The sequence below is a fragment of the Falco rusticolus genome, chromosome 2, assembly GCF_015220075.1.
Source record: "Falco rusticolus isolate bFalRus1 chromosome 2, bFalRus1.pri, whole genome shotgun sequence".
In the NCBI taxonomy this organism is placed as follows: domain Eukaryota; kingdom Metazoa; phylum Chordata; class Aves; order Falconiformes; family Falconidae; genus Falco; species Falco rusticolus.
Window position 1 is genome coordinate 113,023,642 of NC_051188.1, and position 16,419 is coordinate 113,040,060.

Below are 16,419 nucleotides of genomic sequence, written 5' to 3' on the forward strand. Positions count from 1 at the left end.
GGCAACTCAGGCTGAGCATGACAAAGTGTGTGTAGGAGAAAGTACAAAAGTCCTTCAGAAATGAATGGCTAGGTTTTTTACATGCGTTGTTTTCTGCTACGTAACTACTCTTGTCTTCTTAACATTGTCTTGGTAATAAATAACCCTTATCGTTCTTGGTGCAACACTCTTCTCATGATCCCCACGTATTACATCTGCACGCATACACACTGCTCCCTGCTGCAAAATATTCTGCTGAGATCCTTAAGCTGAAATACACTAAAGAAGCCACTGATTGTGTCTACATACAGCTAACTCTATATCCACCACCAGCTTGCCATAACCACAGTGCCTAAGAGGAACAGCCCTTGGCCCGTGCTCTCCTCTGAACTATGCCTGGGCACCATCGCAGAGTGCTCGTTAGCACAGGCCACCGTCACTCCCATCAGTGTGATACAAATTAGTGTAGGCAATGATATGTTCCTGTGCAAGTCCTCGCTGTCATCCCACTTTGCTCAGTGGGAAGATGGGAGGCAGGAATAGCAGCTGCCCATTAACCTCCTCACCCACCTGCGGCACTGAATGGGAGCTTTACCACAGTCATCACCAGCATGCTACTACGCTTTTCCAGAACAAAAGCCTTTATTTTCTCAAACCCATGCCTGGAAAGAAGGAAATCTATGAGGAAAAAATGCCAGCATCCCACCTGATTAACCTCCAGGCTTGTGGATAGGATCCAGGCAGAAAGGAAAGGCGGCTGTCAAGAGACCCCAGCCACCAGAAGATTTACATTAGTAAATGGGAAAGGATGAAGCAGCAGCGAACTGCTGAAGCTTCTTAACACCCCTGGAAAGAAATATCCCAGAAAGAAATGGAGCTTGCAGACAAAGGTATGCCACACAGGACATGCATATCATCCCCCTGATTTATTGCACAAGGGGGATTTAAATGTGATGAAAAAGCCTCCAGGCTTTCTGATGTATCAAGTCTGTTGTGCCGAGGAGGGAGGAGAGTTTGCAAAGGATGGTGGCTTACAAACTAGGTCAAATCCTTCTTTCACTCCATACTGACGTGAGGCAGTTTGGAGGCAGGGCAAGAGGAAAGCAACCTGGACTTCATGGACGTATACTGGAATTTCAAACACCGTGGTAAAGAGGATTCCCTGCCCCATCTCTTCTCCAACATCAGCTTTACATGCCAGCGCGTTACCATCTACCCCACCAGCCCTGGGAGAGGCCATTAGCTGGCACGTGCAGAGAATAAGTAGCTCCATAAGGCACATCTCTTCCTAAGGCTCGGAATGTGCTGCAGGGCAGTGCTGCTTTTCCAACACCCACCCCCTGCCCACCCCCCAAGCAAGGTGATAAATGCCAGGTACTGAGAAAGGCAGACCTTTGCAGTGGAGGGTGACTGTGACTCACGTCAGTCTTCCATAGCCTTGTTGACATCCACAGATACAGATTTTCTGGCTTAGTTTGTGGAAAGTTTACAGTGAAATGGACAGAAACCCCTCCTGGGGTTCTCCTGGCCACAGACATACCTGGAGATTTGTATCTCAACAGTTTTCTGAGATGCTGGTGATTAACTGTCAGCTCAAGGAAGAAGCTGGGGCTAGCATCATCACAGGTGACGAGCACTGTTTGGAAACAAAAGATAGGAAATGTAATCTTGAATTCAAGGAACCCAATTATTTAATTGTTTGTCTAAGAAAATGTTTCTCTCTGCATCGAATCTCTCAGAAAAGGACTGAAATACATGTCACAAAACTCAACAATGTTCTGCGTCCACAGACCAGCCATCACACCATTTTTTTATTTTCTCTTTATTTATCACTCAATCAATTTTTATTATTTGTGTTATCATAGTGTCTCGGAGCCTGAGTCCAGGATCAAGGCTTTGATGCAGCAGGTGCTGTGGGAACTCGACAGAAAGTCTGTCTCAAAAAACTTGAGATCCAAGGACATAAGAAGTGTGGGCTTTCCTCCTCCAGTAAACATCGTGGCCCTATATGCAGATATTACCTGTTCATTGACCTATTTTACTTTTTTTCAAATGCAGGGGATTAAATAGCTTTATCTAAACTCATGCAAATTTCACTTAAGCTAAGTAAAACTTTTCCACTGTTGCTTGACTTTCGGTTTGACATATGCTTTTTCTAAGCAGAAGTTTTAAACAAGCAATAATTTTTTTTTTTTTTTATAAGGCCACTGGCTAGGTGCGCTGTAGAACAGCTTGCTGGAGGGATAGAGTGGATAACAAAAGTATGAAGGTGTTCAAAAGGTATCTGTAGACACTATCATAGAAAAGATCCCTCAAGGTGATTACATACAAAGGCATAGCTAGCGTTTCAAACTTGTATCACCTAAGTTTCAGCAAGATGAGAGGGTATACCAGGACAAGGTTCTCTCTCTGTATTTGCCCAGGTCTTCCACTCTTTTCCTAAGTACCCACTGCCAGCTTTCCTCAGAGACAAGATAATGGACTTAGAAGGGTTTTCTGCCTGACCCAGTATGACTGTTTCTATGTAAAAGAACACCAAAAAAATTAACTCTGAAAAATAGGCTTTAAATTGCTAACTGTTATAATCAAAATGGAAAAGCCCTTTCTTGCTACCGTCAAATCTACTGCTATGAGGCACACTAGCTGATCAAGATGCCACCACACTAAGTAGGGGGTAGCTTTGCTCATGATGTACAATCTGAGGATGACCCACAGTTTGAAACCAAAACACATGAGGAATAAAGCAGCAATGAGCAAACACCACAGGAAGCCAGAGGTCCTAAGGAGTTATCTGAAGAAGGAGCTGGAGACACTACTTGCTCACACTGTGACATCCAGTGCCCTTGCACACTGTTTGGGGAATTACTAGATAATTTCTGCCACCACCAATGTTGCTCAAGCAGTTTTCCCTAAGAGAAAATCTTTTTAAAATGTTTATAGGCACTAAAGAAAAAACATATGCTAAATTGTCAGTTTTAGAGAGGCACTTTCACGTTCCCATTAGACTGAGTGTAATGGCATCAATCTGAAGCCAGATGCAGACTATAGAGCGAACACAGGTTAATCCTAAACAGTCAACTCCTACTCATCAGGAGCAGTGGACAGAGCAGGACTGTTTTGCTTAGCCTCTGCTATTTCTAAGGTCATTTGGGATATAGTTAAAACTTCATTCTTTAATTCAAAAAACAGTAGGAGATAAATGTGACTGGTAGGTAGCTGAGGGAAGAGAAGGCTGTACTCACCAGTGCCAAAACCTGCAAAAGAAAATCTGTGTTCAGCTCATATAAAACTAGAACTTTAAAAGCCTGCAGAAGAGTCCTAAGCAGCCACCTCAGAAGCTGGCAGGCAGTAAAGGATCCAGGGAGAGTCTTTAATTAGACTGATGAAACTGCAGTGTGGCTGTGTGATGGAGGTAGTTGACAGACCTTCTGTCTATAAAACTTTTCCTTTGCCTTTTTTAATAACAAAGCTTTTAAATTAACTTCTGGTACTTTCAGATTTTTAAAATTTCACAGCATCGAAGTTAGCAACGGTATGTAGGGGCTGGTTTCACTGAAACACATTTTGGGCTGCTTCAGAAAAGATTTGTATAGATAGAGGTCCAAACAAACAAGAAATATCGTGAGCTAAAGGAAAGGGTGCTAACTAGCACCCAATATTACTGAGCACCAAGGCAAAATATGCATCAGGGAAGTGAACCGCAAGCAGCATGTAAAGAGGAGCTCAAAGCACTGCTTGCAAAAAGGCCGGCTGTGCAGTACTCAGCCTCCTCAGCCGATGGGCTAGATGCAAGAACTGAGGCGTGTTGAGCATGGAGACACAGCACTGGGTGCCACGAAGAAGGAGAAGGAAGGCACTAAACAGGCATGGGCTGTTGGTTGGGGCTGAAGAGCCCAGGGACAGCAGGGCAGTTACTTCTCAGGGATGTGTAAGCACATCGCTCAGGTACCGCTCACTTCAAAATCTCCTCATCCAAATATATGACTCTTCCAGCCACTCTTTTGCTTTTGCAGAAGAACTGAGTGAATAGTTGTCCACCCGTGCACCACACGCCCCTGGCACCCCCTCCTCACAGCCTGGCCATAAACGTTTTGGAGGACACTAACGGCCCCATCCACTAGCATGCACTTAAGAAGATCCAAGATCCCACAGAAGACAGGTGCTTGAAACAGACCTTCCCCATCTCCCCCCAAAAAGACTAAAAAGACAATCACTGGGCAGCAGCCTTTCCACCCAAGGTAGAGGACACTCCAGCCCAGCCCCCCCCCGTCCCCCCCCCCCCCCCCCCCCGAGGACTTGTGCGACTCCTCCCAGCCCGCGCCCTGCGCGGGGAGCCGGGCAGGCGGCACAAACTCGGGGCAGCCCCCGCAAGGGACCCCGCTGCCCCCTGAGGGGGTGGGGGGGTGGGGAGGGGGGTGCGGGCATCACTCCCCACTGCACATTGCACCGGAGCGGGGGCAGACCACCCGGCAGGTAGGCGCACCCCCGCGGCGGTCGCCCGGGAGCCGCGGGCAGCGTAGGGGGAGTATCGCCGGGCATCGCCGAGCATCAGCGGGCACCGCCGGGCATAGCCCCGCATTGCCGGGCATCGCTGAGCATCACCGGGCATCGCCGGGCATGGTCCAGCATTGCTGAGCATCACCGGGCATCGCCGGGCATAGTCCAGCATTGCCGGGCATCGCTGAGCATCACCGGGCATCGCCGGGCATCACCGGGCATCGCAGGGCATCGTTCAGCATTGCTGAGCATCACCGGGCATAGCCCAGCATCGCCGGGCATCGCCGAGCATCACCGGGCACCGCCGGGCATCGTCCAGCATTGCCGGGCATCGTCGAGCATCACCGGGCATTGCCTGGCATCGCCCATCATCACCGAGCATTGCCGGGCACCGCCGGGCATCATCCAGCACTACCGGGCAGAGCCCAGCATCACCGGGCACCACCGAGAATCTCCCAGCAGCGCCCAGCCGCAGCCCGGCGCCCCCCCCCCCCACCTCCCCCGGCGCCCCCCCCGGCGGCCGCCCCGCCCCGCCCCGCCCCGGCGGCTCCCGCGACGCGCAAGTTGCGAGGCAGCGGACGGGCGCGGAGCCGCCTCTCCCGCAGCGCGGCGGGCAGCGGGGTTTGCCCGGCCGGCGGGTGCCCCCGCCCCGCCCCGCCCCGCCCCTGCGCGCTGGGCGGGGGCAGCGGCGGCGGCGGCGGCAGCGGAGGGAACCGCTGCGCTCCCCGCGCTGCGGGGCCAGCGCCTGCCGCGGTGCGGATGCGTGCGGAGGAGTCCTCGTGGAAGCAGCTCCCGACGTTTCCAAAAAAAAAAAAACCAAAAAACCCAAACCACCAAACCCAAACAAACCACCCACTTGGATAATTCAAACGGTAAATCTCGCTAACTTCTCATTACCTTGCTTGCTGTGTGCTTATATATGTGGGTATTTGTGGCTTATCTGGCTTCATTTCGTCATCGTTTGGTTTTCGTTAATTAGCTTCTCTCGTGCTGCCGGAGAACTTGAAATATCGGGGGGTGAACAGTGCAGGACTCTGTTTCGGCTTCATCCTAAAGTTGGGCTGAGGAATGAAAACCTTCCTACTTCACACCACCCTTGCAAATATGTTTCCTTCTTTTATTAACCTGAACGTAGGTGAGATTTCATGTAGCAGCATCCCTGTGAATTTCCTTAGTTTAATTTTTGCTGATGCTATCTGACACGGCATCCATGTGTGTGCTACACACACGCAGTCCCGTGTGCTGATTGTGACTTGGCTTGACTTTGTACGCTGGCATTCGCATCTGAAAATCCAAGCAGGCTTTGAATGTCTTTAGTTTATGATGCTAACGAGTGAACTGTCTCCTGTTTTCACCTTTAATTCAACTTGGGGATCCTGCCGAGGCAAGGTCACCCTAACCAAATCAAGTGGTATTTCTCAGCCCTGTAATTATTTGGTTTATGTTTAAGTGATAGAAACATGCTACGGTTTTTACAGTTTGCAAATTTGTATAGCTTCTTAATCCAGCAGGCTTTTGAGAGGCTACTGATTTTATAAAGTCACTGTATTATTTGGATGCTTTAAGAGACTGGGCAACCACAGGCTTTCTGCATATTATGAAAACCAGCTTGGGAAGTTGCTTTATTTGATATCGTCATTTCATAGACATTTATGCTCTCTACTATTAGCTATTCTTCTTCGTGTATTAACCCAGCAGACATTTACCTGAGGAAAATAAAAATGAGAGGTCAGTTAAGAAAAAAATATCAGTGTATGCATGGGGAAAAGACTGCCTTATTCTCATAAAAAAGAAAACAGGAGTATCTGTTGCATAGCTGGTAAAAATGACTGATCGGAACTTTGCTGTGAAATAGGAGGTAAACTTGCAAGTTTAACTCCAGAAAAACTTAGCTTTAGGGTAGACCCTGTTGCTCTTCATAGATTTTATTCCTTTCCTTTCTGAGCAGTCAGTCATGTATCGACCTACCAACCTGTGCCTCGATGTGCACGTACCCCTCCCCAGGCACACACGCCGAGCCAATAGATCATGTCCGAGAACAGGACTTGTGCTTCTGGCTTCTGAGCCACAGAGGACTACCAACAGTGGTGGGGAAAGGAAAAAGATGAGAGTTACAACATTTACTTCTGGGGATGTATTTTAGGGACCTTAGCTTGGAGACCGGTCTCAGTAGTTAAAGAGAGATGGGATGCCGTGACCCTTCAAAGTGTGCTTTGCTCTAAACTGCTGCTTGCTGTGATTACATCTCTATTTGAATTTGTCTTCCAGAAACTTAGGTTCGTCCACCATTTATCTTGCTAGTGTTGAAAACAGCATAGATATGCATTTGTGGGTTATTGCTAGTCTGCTAAATATTAAGATCTGTTGACCCAAGAGACAAAAATTTTGCTTAGGGGCTAAAAAAAGAATCTTTGTTCACGAACATACAAACTGTGTGCAGCGTCAGCACACAGCTAACTTTCTGCAGCGTTGCATTGAACGGGGATGTGGAAGCAGGGGGTATTGTTTCTCCTGCGTGTAGGACGTGAGTGGTTAAGTGACTGGTCAGCAGCGCTGCTCAAAGCATTAGTAACTCCGGGGAGTATTCCTTTCTGAGCACTGGAAAAGGTACAGACAGCAGTTACCTCTGCGCCTGGTTGGTTTAAGTTACTGTAAGCACGCTGCTCTTGGTACCTCTGCCTCTTCCCCATTGCTATTCACAGGCATGACAATGCCTTCTTTGGTGTGATTTCTGCCAAGTCCAGGTTTCTGCCAAGCCTGTCGTTAATATCTGAAAGTTTCTTCATTTTGATTATGGAGACTGAAAGCACTTGGAGTGTCAAAAGAGGGGAAAAAGCTAATCAACTCCAAGCCACTATGAAATGTTAATATAATAATTAAAATAGTCTTCTAGGTAAGTCAGAAATTCTGCTTTCTTAAGAAGGGTATAATCAAACCTCTGTTGGTTTTGTCTTTTTCCCAGAAATTTTGGGCTCTACAGCTCTCCCTGCCTTCAGTGAAACCTGCAAATAAGCAAGTTTCCTTGCATATTTCCTTGCAGAATTCTTCCTCCTCCTTCCTTCCCCACTGTGAGCTCTAAATTACCTGGTTTTCCACCCAGGCAGCAAAAGAAAGGGCTAACAGAATACACTCAGGCAGGAGGCTCTCGCTGCCTGTGGAACCTGGCATTTCAATACTGCGATTCCTCTTGAGCTGGGCTTACAGACAAAAAGGGCTCACGCTGCGTGTGACATCTCTCAGGTGCTCGCAGCCTTTTGTGCCAATTCCACATTTCAGGATGACATACCACTATTTTACTGTTTTAGAGGGCATAGGTGATTAAAAGTCAGGTATTATTAATAACTTACTGATGCACTGCTGTTAGAAGGTAAAACTGAAGTTATTGGATCTGAAAGAGTAACACCTTTTTGCCCCCGTTTCCTTGAAGTTTATTAATCGGGAAAAGCCTCATATACTGCCAAATTTGGTGGCTTGCCCTTAGTACTAGCCCTTCATCCAGGAACAGAAGGAAAAAAAGGATAGCTTCAAATTGAGAGAGAAGCTGACTGTAAGACACCTTTAACTTGAAATCAGGGTTTATACCTTTGTCTTTTAAATGACTAATCTGTACCTGTGGGTGTCCATTTAACCTGTGGGATAACTTTAGAAACTGCTGGAGGCGATTTGTACTATAGGATCTTAAGTGCTTAACTTAATATAGGTACACGATAAAATGCATTTTCAGTATTTGATGGGTTGTATCTCTTGGCTTTGGATGTTTTGGGGGGTTTTTATTGTTTGGTGTGTGGTTTGTTTTGGGGAGTTTTTTTACTGTTACATTCTTGCCTGAAGGGTTTCTCTGTAATTTATGATTACAAACAAAGGTTACCGACTCTCTAATTCAAGCTTCAACCATTATGGTATTTTCATACAAATGCTCATTTACTTTGTCATAGCATTAGCAAGAAGGATCAGTCAATGTGATCCATTATTCTGCAGCTACTGTGTGAAGAAGCGATTCTATCAAAAATCTGTCCCCTGGTTATGTTTTTTTGCAAACTAATTATATATATCAGACACAATGTTGCCCTCTACTACTACATTATGTTTCCACATGTAATAAAGTTGGAGAAGTTTCAATGCAAGAACAAAATGAAGTATTTTTTCAATTGACATGTGATGTCCATGATGGGAAGTTGCACAAGGCACTTGCTCCTGGCAGAGGAGCAAGTCCTTCAGTGTATACACTTCACAATTTAATTTAAAAAACGGGGCATATGTCATAAAATGTTGGGAATGTGTATTATATATATTGAATTTCAAGTGTTACTTTCACGATGGTTCATCTGACAAATTAGTGATGGAGTAAGAGATGGGAATTGATGGTCATTTCCTTCGTATGCTCATGACCTCAGTTCTCTTGCAGTTCCTGGAGGAAGAAAAGCACATGGGAGCGCAGTAAACTATGCAGACCTGGCCATCCCAAGAACTGACTAAACATTTTTGGGCTTCCCTTGCATACAGTAGAAGAGTGTCACAATGTCACTTGGGAGGCTTACTTGGAAATGCAAGAGTTGTGAAACTGGGTTTGACTCTTACAGCTGTACCTGTACCAGCTAGTTTCAAATATCAAACAGGCGTTGCTCTACCATGAAGCATCATCAGCTGAGCACCACAAAAAGCCTGTTCTAAGGACTCTCACATCACTAGCTTCATTGAAAAATGAGAGGGTTTCTATAAATCACTAGCTGTGATATCGTCTCTTGAAAGACTGCAGCAGCATACCGCCAAGCAGCCTCGTTGAATACGTTTAAGCATTGTTTTTTCTTGCCAAAATGCAAGCTGAGTTTTGAAAGTTTTGAGTGGTCAGCAGCCCTGAATTGAAGATAGGGCTTATCAAAGTGAAAAATGGCCACCTAAATTCCATTTTTTCATTATTTTTCACTAGAAAAATCTTGGGCCTAATGCATAGCACTTTGTAAGAAACCATCACTCCACTATGTTAAATGACAGTGTTACTTTTTCAGGCTCTGACTGAACTGGGTTTTTGTTGATGGTGCAAAATAGAAAAGTTTGATGGCAAAACCATCTGAAAAAGAATCAGCAAGTCAGCTGGCCCAAGTGCAAACACAGCAGTTATGCCTTTGGTGCTAACCAGTAAAAAGTCATTCTTTGCCACAGGGAATACTGCATTGCACAGATGCCTTATTAGCAGGACTGTCGCTATGAGGTGCAAAGAGAGGCTAAGGTGATCTAGCTACTTGTCTATGTAAATATGTGTATGCGCTTACTTGTGTATGTACACAAACAGACATACCAATTTCATGGAGGCCAAATATAAAAACCCACATGAATGAACAAAAAATGAAGGAACGCTGGGAATGTGACTTGCTGGAGAAAGAGGAAAGGAGAGCAAAACCAAAAACTAGAGACCCACAGAAAGGTCTGATCCATTATGGACAGAGTTGGTGGGGACTAGAACTGGCTTGCCTAACCCAGAAAAGGTACTGCTTGTGCCGTAACGAGAGACGATGAGAACGTGGAGGATGTTTTATGATAACACAAAACCAGTGATTCCTCCAATAGGTACTTCGTACCTATTGAAGCGTAGTTGCATTTAGCAGCTTCTCCTGACTTGAGGAGAACTTCTGAACGCTGCTGTTATAAGTCACAATCAAAAATATGATGATTCAAGGAAAAATTGACCTTCAGAATACAATTTATGAGTGTTTGATTACTATACCTGTAATAGTGTAGTTATGTCTTCAATAACAATTATGGGTAAACAGGCACAGCTTTGTGCTGAATTATAGAAGTTTATTTTACTCAAGTTTCATTCCCTTTCCCTATAGTAACACTTCCTTCCTAGAGCTGTCTGTAGCTGGTTCCTACAGCAGCTGAACGAGGAGAGTAGAACAACTGGCTTGGGTCTTTTTGTGGACAGGAATGCTAGATGTTCTCTGCTTATTGCTTCTTACCTGACAGAGGACGCGGTGCTCAGTGCATCACTCTTAAGGTCAGCAGCATGGCGTGACTTCAGCATCACATTGCACCTTCCCTCCTCCCTCCTTTTCCCAGTCCCACCGTTTTTCTCACCTCACAGCAGCTGGGTTTCAGGCAGACCATACTCTCCTGAGCTGAGTCTCCTGGACCAGCTCATCTCCAGACCATGCTCATCCTCAGCTGAGTCTCCTGGTCTTTTGACTTCCTGGGTTGCTGCTGATTGCGCTCACATGAAAGCACTGGCGCTGCCCTGACTGAGAAACTTTCTGTGTGGGCAGCAACAATCATCGTGGCTGTTGTTTTTCCCTGAGGTTGCTGCAATATTTGAAAAACAAGCACTTCCCAGTTGTAAGTGCAGATTTCTTTATATCCTAACCACATTTGGTAGTCTCTAGATGCATAGATTTGAGCCATAATTGGGGTTTTTTGCTGAAGAAGAATGATCCTTCTTCTGGAAGAAAGGAAACATATTCCTGTCCTTTTACCTAGCATAAATGCTGTTGATTTTGGAGCGCTAAATCTATTCAGTTTATTTGTACTAAGCATAAGATCATCTATGAAGTTAATCATGGAAAAAAAGTAGCTATCAGTACTTGTTCTCTTATCCTTAGCTCTGCTGAATTATGAAAGATCAGTGTAGCTTGGACAAACCGCCGTTGTAGGCAGTGATGGAGCCCACGGAGTACGAGTTCCCCAGCTGACTGTGGTGGCTGTGACACACTGACTCACTGGTGAGAAGGCGGTGCTCTGAAACCGAGAGAGAGACAACAGAAACGGAGAGGTCTGTTAGCAAAAAATTATCTTTGGGAGAGATTTCAGGCCACGGTTTATTGGTATCTTAACCACTAGAGGATGTAGGCAAAGTTGGGCCACATCTGTATGGTTTACAGATGCAGCCCAGCCAGTTATCACAGTATTTTCCTCCAGCTGGTGTTACTACAGGACAAACTTCTAACATTGCCACAGACAGAAAGCAATAAATGTGGCTTGGGTGAAAATACTAGGAGTAATGTGTACCACTCTCTGGACAACTTTATTCAGAAAACAGATTTTAATAATGCAGTGTAACAACTGCTGTGAAGTTGTGAGGCTTGCACCACTTGTGATTGTCCAGGAGACCCTCCTGAGTATCATGTAATGTTTTAATTAATAGTTTAATAAGAATTAGCATTTCATTATTTGTTAACAGTTTAGCTGAGGGAATAACTTGTACACTCGGTAAGCATGCAGGTGAGAAAAGGTTGAGGAGGAATGCAAACGGGTTGAACAACTGAGTATTTAAAGCTGTTTTACGTAACGTAGCTGAATAGAACAAGTATCAAGGATACCCTTGGGCAGGAACAACGAGGAGTGCAAATATAACAGCGGAAATGACTGACTGGGCAGAGATGTACATCCCAATCCATGTCAGCGATATCACAGGGCTGATTCATGCTCGGATGATGTAACCGTCAGATCCTTTTTGAAAAACTGCTGCATGGTCATCCACATCCTGAACCCGGGTATGTGGGGAACGGAGAGCAGGGCTGCTCTGCAAGGGCAGACGTGCTGGCAGTGGAGGTGACCCCAGCGCAGGCACTGCCTCACCCCAGGGACACAGCCAAGCGCGGGCAGGCAGAGCCAAGTGCTGGTACATGGCACCCATCGACAGCCCCAGCACAGGGAGGGGATGAACGATGAACCAGGGCCTGGGGCCACCCCAGGGAGCAGCCAGGAGCAAAAAGTGACATCGACGTTATTTAATGACATAGAAAAAAAATCCAAATGTACCAGACAAAACAAGCAAATAATATAATTATGCACTCAAGAAAACAGGGAAGTCAAACTTTAGAAGTCTAATAGCTTTTTTGTATCTGTAAAAGATGCATTTAAGGCTGTTGATTTCTTTCCTAGGGAAATGACTTCCATTCTGTCCTGTCTAACGCTTGTATCTACATAAACAATCTTCTATATTGGGTTTGCCCAACATAATGGCATCATTACCATCTCTTCTGCACAAAGAAATTTTGCATTAGGGTTATAAATTAAGCTCATTCTCACTCTGCCTTTTACTGAAGGCTTTTAATTTTTTGTTTCCAGCCAACCCTTACTGTTCTCAAGGACTGTACTGCAGGTCTTATTATGAAATTACCTGAAGACTGACAGTTGCCAGTGGCGAAAAGGGCCCCTGCTGTTTTGGAAAAGCTGAAATGCGTCCTGCTTTTCATCTAGACCAAAAGCCTTGGGTGGCTGTGGGGTTTGAGTGTTTTTTGCTTTTTGCTATTTGGTTGGTATTTTTTGTTTTTAATGAATATTTTAGGTTGTTTATACCTGGAATAAGCAACTGTTCTCTATTAATAATGAGGATCTATGGGTATGTCTACATTCACTTCCCTGATTTGCTGTTAAGTCCCTACCTCCCGATCACCCAGACTGTATCGATGTTAGTTTCTGATCGAAACCTGTCGTGGAGCAAACCAACCAGTTTCCTTCAAGGCAGAAGTGTGGATTTAGCTGTAACTTGCTGAGGAGACCATTTCATATAAGCGCAATAGCTGAGAGCATACCCAGCCTGGGAGCTTTCTGTCCTACATAGCATTTTCTGGCATGCTCCCAGCAGATCTTCTGCCCTTGAGGGCTCACAAGCCCTCATGCCATGTCCAAGGACATACAATTTATCTCCCCCTTGGTATCATGCTGTCAAACTACCATTCCACTGGGTCAACCCTCACGTCAATTCCAGTATTTTAAACCATAAAACCTCCAAAAAACAGCAATAATGTCTTTCAGCTACAGGGACCTGTGTTAGATGCCACGCAGTGTGGGCATGGCTGTTTGCGCAGCTCTAAATGGAGGTAACATGAATATTGTGGGCAAGGGAGCAGGGCTCTCTCACCCATAGAGACATCGTTTCTGTTTGCTTTAGAGATACTTGGTTCAGGCTTAAGCCTTTTTGTTTGCATTTCAGATTCTGACAATGGTTTCTCCTTGGGGAAAGCAGATAAGGCTCCCTTCAGGCCAGGGTGAGCCAGTTTCCACTGGACAGACAGACAAAATGGAAGAGCAAGATGAGCAGCCTAGGATGGCTCCATTCGTTTTTGGCACAAGTGTGCTTTGAACTATCTGTGAACACAAATTTGACCTAGGAAAGACCTATATTTGGATACAGCTACTAAGGCAAGACAAGTAAAGAGGGCTTAGGTGTGGAGCCTGCTCATGGCTATCTGGACTGGCACCCAGTGCCTGAAAGTGGTGGGCTATCCAGATCCCCAAGTAACAGCAAAGAACAGGGGTTTTCCAAATGCTGACAGTGATCTAGAAAACTACTGCTCTTTGGTGAAGCACTTGCATGGTCCTGTGGTGAGCAAGAGTCTGAGCTGCGTATATATGATATCGCGACATTATCGGAATTCTCAGTCCACTGTAGCCACCTAAAAGCCAAGTGTGTCATCTGCAGTTAGATATGTGATCTTTAATCAGCGGCAGCAGCTCTGGGTGTATATCTTCTTTTTAAGATGACCTATTAAGCTGTCATCTGTAGCTACTTGACCTATAATAGAAAACGCCATCAGGAAAAACAAGCACTAAAATGGAAAATAGCTTTACTTGCTTTCATTAACATTCATCTGACACTCCGAAAGGCTGCAGCTGGGCCAACACAAACACGCGTGGAGTGCAAGTTCACCATGATGCTACGCCCTGATTACCTCTTTCTAGCACATTTATGTTTTTTCTCTCAATTCTCAGGTAACAAGTCAAGTCTGCTGTGCCATAGCCCCACGCTTGATCTTGTCCTGAAGTTATTTATTGGCTCTCCTGGCAGTTTGTTAGACCGATGGCACTCGTTTCTTGTTATATATAGCTACGTATAAGAAATAAGCAGAGCACGTTTAGTCATTTTAGTTATTTCGAACTACTAGAACAAAGAAAAGGAGTGCATAGTTGGACTCAAACTTCACCTGTTTTTCAGTATTCAGAAGCTAAATTCACAAAAGATACCAGAAAAGTGTGAAAAATATTAATTAGGAAAACCAGACATCAGATTTACAGTGAGATTCTTTGGGGATTTTTAGACATTATCCTTCATAAGCAGCTGCTGGCTCAGTGGTGCACATCATTGGTTATGGGAAAGATTTCTGTCTAAAACATGACGTTTAATTTCAGAAAAGTAGTCATTAATTTTGAACTTGAAAAGTCTGTAAAGCATGTCAATCATTAATGACAACTAACAAAAATTCTGAATGTAGCAATAACTTCATCTTTAAAAAAGAAAAGAGGATAAACGCATCTTGCACATTTTCAGGGCTATATAATACAGCACTCTGCTGTGAACGGTACTTCTGAATATTTAAACACAGTTTCCTCCTTGGGTACTGGTGGGGAAAGAGGAGGAAGCATAAGGAAAATGCTAGGTTGTGAAGCCAAAGAGGAGGGGAGGAAAGAAGAGTGGGGGGAGCTGTCTCTCGCAAAGGCAGCCCCCAGACTACAGTGACTAGGTTCTTGTTTAGGTGCAAAATGTGAAATGCACGTTGACATTTAAAAAACTGGGGAAAATCCCCCAACGTTAACCAAGGAATGCTGAACCAAAGAGTAGAACTACGTCGTTTTGAAAACACATTCTGCCTTCAGCATCCAAATGTTTCTTGTCTTGTGCTCTGAAGAGCTAACGTTGATGAACTGTAACTGATGGAGCTGGGGAAATAACGTTTGTGGTGAACTGTATATCCACTGAAACGATGCTATTGAAAGTGGAAAAATTATTTGTGAATACACCCAAATAGTTTTTTCCAGAACAAACTTTGACAAAACATTATTGAGCACAGAGACCTTCTTTTCTTTTTTTTTCTTTTTTTTTTTTTTTTTTAACAGTTTTGATAAAGCAGTAAAGAAAAATAATTGCAACAGGACAGCAGTATTTCCGTTTCCCTAATAGCTGAGTAATTAGAAAGCACTTTCTAGATGCAACATCTTGCTCTTCGGGGGTTTCTCATCTTGCAGTGGTTTTAACGTCACAAAGGACCATGCCCTCTGGCTCTCCTGCTCCTCCTGCATGCTACAGGCTGTTCTTAAACAGGCTCGGAGCCACACAACAGCAGCCAGACTGCTGGAACAAGCCGCTTGGAGCACTGTTCTTGCAGGTATAAGTGACCTGGTGCAAAGCACTTGTTTTCTCCATTGAAGAAGAGGGCCTGAAATGGGCTTTGGTTAGTAGCTGTGAGGGGAGATTAGGAAGAAACCAGCACCCTGTGTTGCAAGGTGTGCGGGCACCCACCCTTGGAACTGCTTTACTCATCCCCAGCGCAGGCAGAGCTGACCTCTGCTGGAATAAAAGTGTATTAAAAAAAAAACAAAAACAAAAAAACCAAAAAAAAAACCCCAAGGGATTTGATTTACATCCAGATGGAGTGAGGAACACATTTTTGGCAAACTCCCCTGTTCTTTTCAATACCTGTTTGCAGAAAATCCCGTTAAATTCTTCTTTCTCAAGACCTATTTGTGAAGGCTAGGTGATGCAACACGTGGAAAACGATACACCAGGAGCAGGGTGTCTGGGTGGCATCCATGTGAACCGCTTGCAAGAATGGGCTGTATCTGCTGGATTTGGACATATCTTGAGGCAAGGTCAGAGAAGGAGGAGAACGGGTGCTCATTCTCTTTGGGAAATGCTTTCCGCTGCAGACACACAGAGATGCTTCTCTTCCTTAAAGGACTCGTGGTCTCCACTACTGCAGTATCCCCTGCTTTTTGCTGAATGTCCCACCATAGTCTGTATGGTGGAAAGGTGGCCGTTCCCTTCGTTTCATTGATTGATTGAAAGAGGCAGACCCCTGCCTATGGACAAAGCCAGGGATGATATGCTGGGTCAGGGAGTTTGCTTCTCATCTTTCCACATAACGCAGCAATGATGCTGACTGACTTCTCAAGTGCATGGTGAGGATAAACTGGTGACTGTCTGCACAGTTACCAGGATGGTTGCAACAC

The 16,419-nt window shown here is 45.1% G+C and overlaps 1 protein-coding gene across 3 annotated transcripts in view; it reads left to right on the forward strand.

Annotated features, from left to right (window-relative positions):
- The first annotated feature begins 5,159 nt into the window (after positions 1-5,159).
- Positions 5,160-16,419, forward strand: part of HTR1F (5-hydroxytryptamine receptor 1F) — a 118,346-nt gene continuing 107,086 nt past the window's right edge. For all 3 annotated transcript variants that reach the window (XR_005102849.1, XM_037378500.1, XM_037378501.1), the window contains exon 1: positions 5,160-5,348. The gene's annotated coding sequence lies outside the window, so the exon portion shown is untranslated. The remainder of the gene's footprint in view (positions 5,349-16,419) is intronic.